Below are 7,120 nucleotides of genomic sequence, written 5' to 3' on the forward strand. Positions count from 1 at the left end.
AAACCACCGTTGCCAGCCTACTGTCGACAAGTTACTGCATTATACCACCAGTTTGTGAGCAAGTTCAGGTAAGGGGAGGAGAGTCTGAGGGGTGGGGGAAATGCAGCCAGTGGTTTTAAAGCTGGCAAAAGATGTAAGTGCTTACTCATGCCTGTTCTACTGCTCATTTGATCTGATGTTTCATATTCCCTTATCTTGTTCTCCTGCTGTTGAAATGGAAGGAGACAAGTTCTGTAGCTGTGTGTCTTTTGGACTCAGACCATTTTTTTTTTTTTTAAAAGGTAAAACTGACTGTAGACTTTTCCAGCTGTGTCTGCTTGTGGTCTGCCAGTAGCAGTAGGTCCTGCTTCAAATATAAGACAAACTGAACTTCTCAAGATTGTTTTTATTGAAAAGGTTGTAGGAGGAGCCCAGGCACAAATTTGAAATGCAAAGAGAATAAATTCTTCGTGAAACAGAACTGAGAATTCCTTCCTCTCTGCCAGGACCTCAGCTGAACTTGCATTTGACTTCAGTTATCTTTTTGAAGATGCTCACTGTTGAATTGAGGTAGTGCAATTTGACGCTTCTTTTTCCCTCTGCAGTGGCCACAAATTGTCCATCAACAAAGCCAAATACTAAACACATTCTAACAACTTGGCAGCAGTAATGTGGTTTTAAAGGCAGACAAGATACTTTCCCTCTGCTAATTCCACGGTAAATTGGAAAGTAAAATGCAATAGTTAACAATAAGAAAAAGTAAGAAGCAATAGTTAACAGAAGTGGCAAAATTACTGGGACTTTAAAATGTTTGAAGAAAGCTAATCCCTTCAAAGTGCTAGATGAAAGGGGAATGGCAGTGGTGATAAAAGGTGCTTCCGCTTGGTCATCACTGGCCCTAAGGTGTTCACAGGATATTTTATCAGTGCCTGCCTTGGAAAAAATGGGACTGCCAGTCTTTCTAGTTGAATAAGGTGGACAAACTCCAGGACAGTGTGTGCTGTATCACGTTCTTCAAAATGCGGTTCCTTCATGCCTTGAAGAAATGGAGAAAAATGGTCTTTTTTACCAGGGCTGCTTGACAAACCAGTCTAGGTAATCAGTCGTGGTAGCTGTTGCTGATGTTGGCTGGTCCAGCAGTTTTATAAAGATGGCACTTTGGAATAATAAGTTTTTCAGCTGTACAGCGCCTTTCATAAGTCTGTTACAGTGGCTTGAGAAGAGGAGGGTAGTGAACAGTGTATCGGCACTAAGCTTTCACAACTTAGTAACTGCAGGAATGATTCTCTATTGCTTAAAGCTATGGAGAAATCCAAGGTCCTTCAAAAGCTACAGAACTTGGGGTGGATTTCAAAACTGAATATTGGGTGTAAATTTTGCAGACAGGAATAAAAAAAAGAATAAAAGTTGGACTTGGGACCAGTAAGCTTATTCATAGATGTGTAAATGGAGTAATTAAAGTGTAGCTCTTCCTTTGCAAGAGTGAAAAGGTTTCTTCTATCAGCCTGATTTGTCAGTCCCAGGGCAAAAGATGGGAGAGTGATGTGAGGAGGAGGGTGCGAGACCCCCTGCAGAACACAACAAGCAGAAGTATCTACACAGCAATCTGTAAAAGTACAAACAAATTAGAGGAGGAATGTGCGTGCTTGTGTTACCACAAGAACTCGGTATTCATTTTGATTGTACGGATTAAGTTGCAAAAGGCTAAGTGTGAAGGTGGCTTTACAGCAATGCTTAAATGCCACCTGGATAGCTACAGGCTTCATTTTGTAAGGTAATTTAATCAGTGGTCCTTTACTCAGTTGCATTCTCTTTGCCTAAATTAAACCAGTTTAGGCAAGTTTATGTGTACTCACAATTGTTCTATATTATTAAGGCAATTTTGCTTAGAATTTTCGCCAGTCCCTTCATTTCCATGGAAGTAATCTGGAGATTATTGAATTTCCTTTTGGAGAAAGCACATCAGATTTGGTAGAAGCGTTCATGTGGATTTTCCAGGTCCTGCCTTCCTCTAAAGTAGCAGAAAAACACTGTTTTGCTGTAGGCAAATGAGTAGGATCACTTATAGCAACTGTTTTTTAGACAACTCTGGTTTCATGGTTTCCTTAAGTCTTCTGTTACTTTTTTTCTAGCAGAAAAGCTTCAAGATCAGATGCTGGTTGGATACCATTCCTTCTATAAGGTGTGGACACAACATCCCTCTCGTGAGCTGCTGTTCTCACCAGGTTCCTCCATAAATCGGAAACTCTTGAGGAGCCAGTCTGATTTCTTTAGAAATGTTGGGAGGGGGGGAAAGGAATGATGAGTCTATGGGTTCCTTGCAGGACTTTTGGATGCTTCTCTTGCCACCACGTTTACATTAAGCATCGTTGTAGGTTTAAGTGTGATTTCTCTCTAATGGGGATGCCTTATTGCAGTCTGTACCGATGCTCTTGAATAGCAGTTTGCCAGGAGATGGCAGTGAATTACCAGTTTGTACAGCATGACCAGCAGACAGAACAGCAAAGCCTGAGGGTGTCCCTAGGAGGTCAAGTGCGCGTAGGGTGGGAACACCAAAGAGCGAGTTTCCCACACACCAGTGCAGGTGAAAAAGAAGTTCAGCTGCCGATTTCTGAGAGTCCCAAGCGTACTTGTGCATTCCTAAAAGGCATCAGTAAGGTAATGAAAATAAAGATGGAAAATAAAAACTGTTGAGTGTGACACAGATCATATATTTTTAAGGCATCCGTGCATCCAAGATTAATATATCTTTAGAGAGGAATGTGGAAATCTAATGGCATGTATTATTAATGAATGTGCTTTTAACTGTAAGTGGCTGTTACGGTTAGCTGATAGACATGTAGAACACCAATGCTTAACTCCAGCAGTGGTTTCCTAAGAAGTCTCGGCTCACCTGAGGCAGTGAGGGCCTCATGGTTTGACTTCCCACCAGTGTGTTCCTGCTCGTAAAGTTTGCAAGGCCGCTGCAGAGCCTGTGGGACAGATGGTGCCTCGCAGAGTCCTCCATCGCTGCTCTGTAGGGAATCAAAGATCTCCAGTAAACTCCAGTGATGTCCAGATCACTGGTTCTCGTTCTCTTTCTGGAGACACAGCACCATACACAATATCATACACAGTAAAAGTGTATTTCAGAGGGATGTTGTTTGTGAATAACGGGTATATTTTTGAGATAAATCATAGAGCAGATAAAGACTGAGGCGTAAGATTGACTCCATGTTAAATAGTGGAAAATCCATACATAAAAATGCTTGGTGACTGGATGTGTCCTGATGTGCTTCAGCTAAAGCTTATCTCAGCAGCCGATTGCAAGACAAATCTGTGCAAAAACCTTGTCTTATTAGTTAGTGTTTTGATTTAAGGGCTCATAGTCAGGTGTCCTTTAGAGCTACAAGATGCTTGCCAAGGGCCTCACTGATGTTGCCAATTGCAATTTTGGCTTGCAAAGTTTTTGATGTGGGGCATCATGCAGCTTGTTTTGACTTGTTTTTCTACGTATTTCTTTTTTTCTCAGCAAAACAGAAGATTTGGCCTTTGGATATAGAATCCTTCAGTCTTCGATCTTAACCAGTGCTTTAAGTGAACTTCCAACGAATCCAGTGACTCCCATAGATTTAAAAGGCATACAAATGTTTATGGTTTGGAAGTGGATCATAAGGAATAATACTATGGCAGGTCTTCAGGTTTTCCTCTTGTGTGGTTGGTTGGTTGGTTTGTTTTTATTCTTTCCTCTCACATAGGTTAGGGATAGGAGATTTCATCTTAGTTTTTTCTAGAGCGTGAAATGGAAGTGTACAGTCTCTCAGTTATGAACTGGCGGGGAAGCAGGTATCTGCCTGGAGGAAATTAAGGGTAAGAGAGTTATTTTTACTTTTAACTCCTTTAATTGCAGTTAAAAAGCCTGAATGTTATTACTAGCCTGTTTGAAAGTTACCTGTTGTATTTTCACTTAAGGAAGAATCTGCACAAGGAAGAAGGCATGTGGCCTGGTTTATTGCAACATTTGAGTATACCTCATCTAGAATAAATCTCTGCTTAAGACAAGCAGAAAAAGAATACTAATTTTCTTTCATAAACTTTAGTCTAGCCAAGTCTAATTACTCTAGCAATAATTCTCCCTATTTTGATGCATTTAGCAAACAGTACAGACTGTGAGGTCAGGCTTCCTTGGGATGTTAGTGTTTTATCGATTGGCACATGGATGTGGTTGAAATGGTACAACTCTCTGTTAGTAAAAAACGCAGAAGGTTTCTTTCAGTAAGAAAAAGCAGTCATTAAACAAATTGTAAGTAATAACAGTGAATGATACCAAGAAGCAATTTAACTGTGTTAGACGTAAAATTTTATAGACGTGAAGAATGTTTTGTGGATGGTAGAACTTGCCTTTCTTCCAATTACATCAATGTACGGGGTTATTTTTCACTGCAGACCTTACCTTGCTTGTTTTCAAATTATTTATTGATGAAACTGCATAGCTTAAAATCACATTCTAGATCAAATCAGTTAAAACTGATAATAAATTATAAGTAGACAAGCTTTTACTGTATATCATATGTATTATTGTGCATATTATGCCACTAATACCCTTTTTTTTTTTTTCTTCTGTTAGTGATAACCATTTTTGTAGTTGGTGAGCACAACACTGGTACAAAAATTGCAAAACTGTTGCACTGGGAGGATAAAAATGCCTTCTTTTCCTCTGCTTTCCTCCCCCCACTGCCCAGGAACATAGCTAAATTCCTGAATATTGGAAGAGAAGTGGTTTACTTCCTCATGATTTCGAAGTCTTAGCTCCACTAGGTTTGGCCCAGCAAGTTCTCTGGTTCCCTGCTCTCTTGCTGTGCTTCCCAGAGACATGTGGTCCTTTAGATCCTTCATCTGCCCCCATATTTGTGGTGTTTAATACGGCATGTTGCCTTGGGCAAGCTTCTATTTCCTCTGGCTGTTTTTCTGGCAGAAGAGCGGTTTAATAGCACCGTCTGCTAATCCAAGGGTGTTTGGCACTCTTCGGGGCTTTAAGTTATTATTTAACTATTCACAGATCAAGAGTTTGGCTAATAACAGCTGTTGACACCTGCTTTCCAGCATAATAGTAAATATATTTAATTTCACAAAACAAACATATGTCTGCAAGGTCAACATTTTATACTTAACATCTTAGTAACTTCGCCATTGTGCTACCCGTCCTGCACCTGCAATGGACGGGTTCTCATCCCTTCAACGTCTTGCTACTTTTTCATGTGAACTGTAAAAAAGCTACATGTGGAGAAAGGCAAGGAAAAAAAGGGGGGAAAAAAAAAAAAGATAAAATACTGTCGTGTTACACTGGCAGACATAAATGACATGAATTTCACCCCAGTAGTTTTAGTATGTAACTTCTTTAAAACTTGGAAGTGGTGTACCTGGGTGTTTTCCTCTTGTGCTAATTGAGCATATTTGTGACTGCAACTTGTAACACTGGTGTGACCCATCCAGTAGCAGCGTGGGTCATAAGAAAGAGTAGAGCACAGGGACTTGATAGGAGGCGAGTTACTTTCAGGGAGTTTTACCTTGATAGAGTTTTACCTTCTTCTTCCCTTCAGTTGTTAGAGCATCTCCTACCCAGTATCATGGTGCTTGTGGGAGGGAGGATCTGGGGAGGCGAAATACAGTTCTGTCCAACTTTAATTTGGCTGACGTGGCAAAAATCCATCAGGAAGGAACTGAATCATGTTCAAAAAGGCTGAGGCTGTTGTCTAGCTTGATTTAGTAGGTAGGAGATTCGCACAGATTTCAAGCGCCTGACATCAGACTAGGTTGAAAGCTGGTTTGTACCCTCCCCTTAGCCTTGTTGTTGAGTAACTGCCGGTGTCTGCTACTGAGTATTTAAGTTCCAGATGGATGAATTTCTAGAGAGAAGGTTTTATTAAATACTGCAAATAAAACATGGAGTAGCCCTTTCTGATTTAACGATATTACTGTTTTCTAGGAAGACGCTGTTTGCCTGTTCCAGGTATTTGTTTCTGGGCCATAGTTCAACGTTGTTGCTCCTGCTGAGAGAACATGAGGTGCTTGACCGGAACTGCTCCTGGTCACAGTTAGCTGGAGAAGTGGTGGCCTTTCCCTTTTCTGATCCAGTAAACTGATGCTTGACAGGGTGGTTTTTTTCCGTCAAGTGTATCTACCCTTTCAGAAGATGAATTAGCGGAGCCAGTACCTGAAATAACCTCTCAGCAGCGATGAGAGCGTCTTTTTCATAGGTCGTAACACAAATCATCCTGCTTTTCCTGTGTGGCTTTTTATTTGGAATATTGATGCTCTTTGGACAAGTTGAGCTGTCTAAAACCAAAAAAGCCTGCAAAGCTTTTTTGCTAAACTTGTGTGTCTTAGAGACAAGTGTCATTGGAGAAGAGAAGGCTCCGAGGAGACCTTATAGCCCCTTCCAGTACCTAAAGGGGGCCAACAGGAAAGATGGGGAGGGACTTTTTATCAGGGAGTGTAATGATAGGACACGGGGTAACAGTTTCAAAGTGAAAGAGGGTAGATTTAGATTGGATATTAGGAAGAAATTCTTTACTGTGAGGGTGGTGAGGCACTGGAACAGGCTGCCCAGGGAAGCTGTGGATGCCCCATCCCTGGAGGTGTTCAAGGCCAGGCTGGATGGGGTCTAGTAGGAGCGGGTTTGGAACTAGGTGATCTTTAAGGTCCCTTCCAACTTGAACTATTCTATGATTGGGGTACAAACAGTGCTGTTGGCAGAATGGGTGCTTGATTCTGATGTCACTCCGCAGGGACCCTGGACTTGTCTTCTTCAACACTCCTAAAAACAAATAAATGCAGAATATGAAGGGTCGTGGTGTGCTGCCAGCTCTCGGGCTCAAAAGCAGGATTGTTCCCTTAGTACCTACACTATCTTCAAGTGAGGTACTCGCTGAGAAGACCAATTTGAAGAAGTGAGCTCAGGCAACTTCCCTTCTTTCCTTCAATGAACTGACTGATAACGCTCTAAGCCAGAGCAAGGCACTGCCCTTCCTGGTGGTGCGGGGAAGGCAGACGGGGAACAAGTTTCTTCAGGCAAAAAGCAGAAACCCCACTCTCTTGCAAGCCCCATTCAACACAAGGAAGCATCCGAGTAAAACATAAGAAACTTTCAAAAACCAAGGTC

The sequence above is a fragment of the Rissa tridactyla genome, chromosome 4, assembly GCF_028500815.1.
Source record: "Rissa tridactyla isolate bRisTri1 chromosome 4, bRisTri1.patW.cur.20221130, whole genome shotgun sequence".
NCBI lineage: Eukaryota > Metazoa > Chordata > Aves > Charadriiformes > Laridae > Rissa > Rissa tridactyla.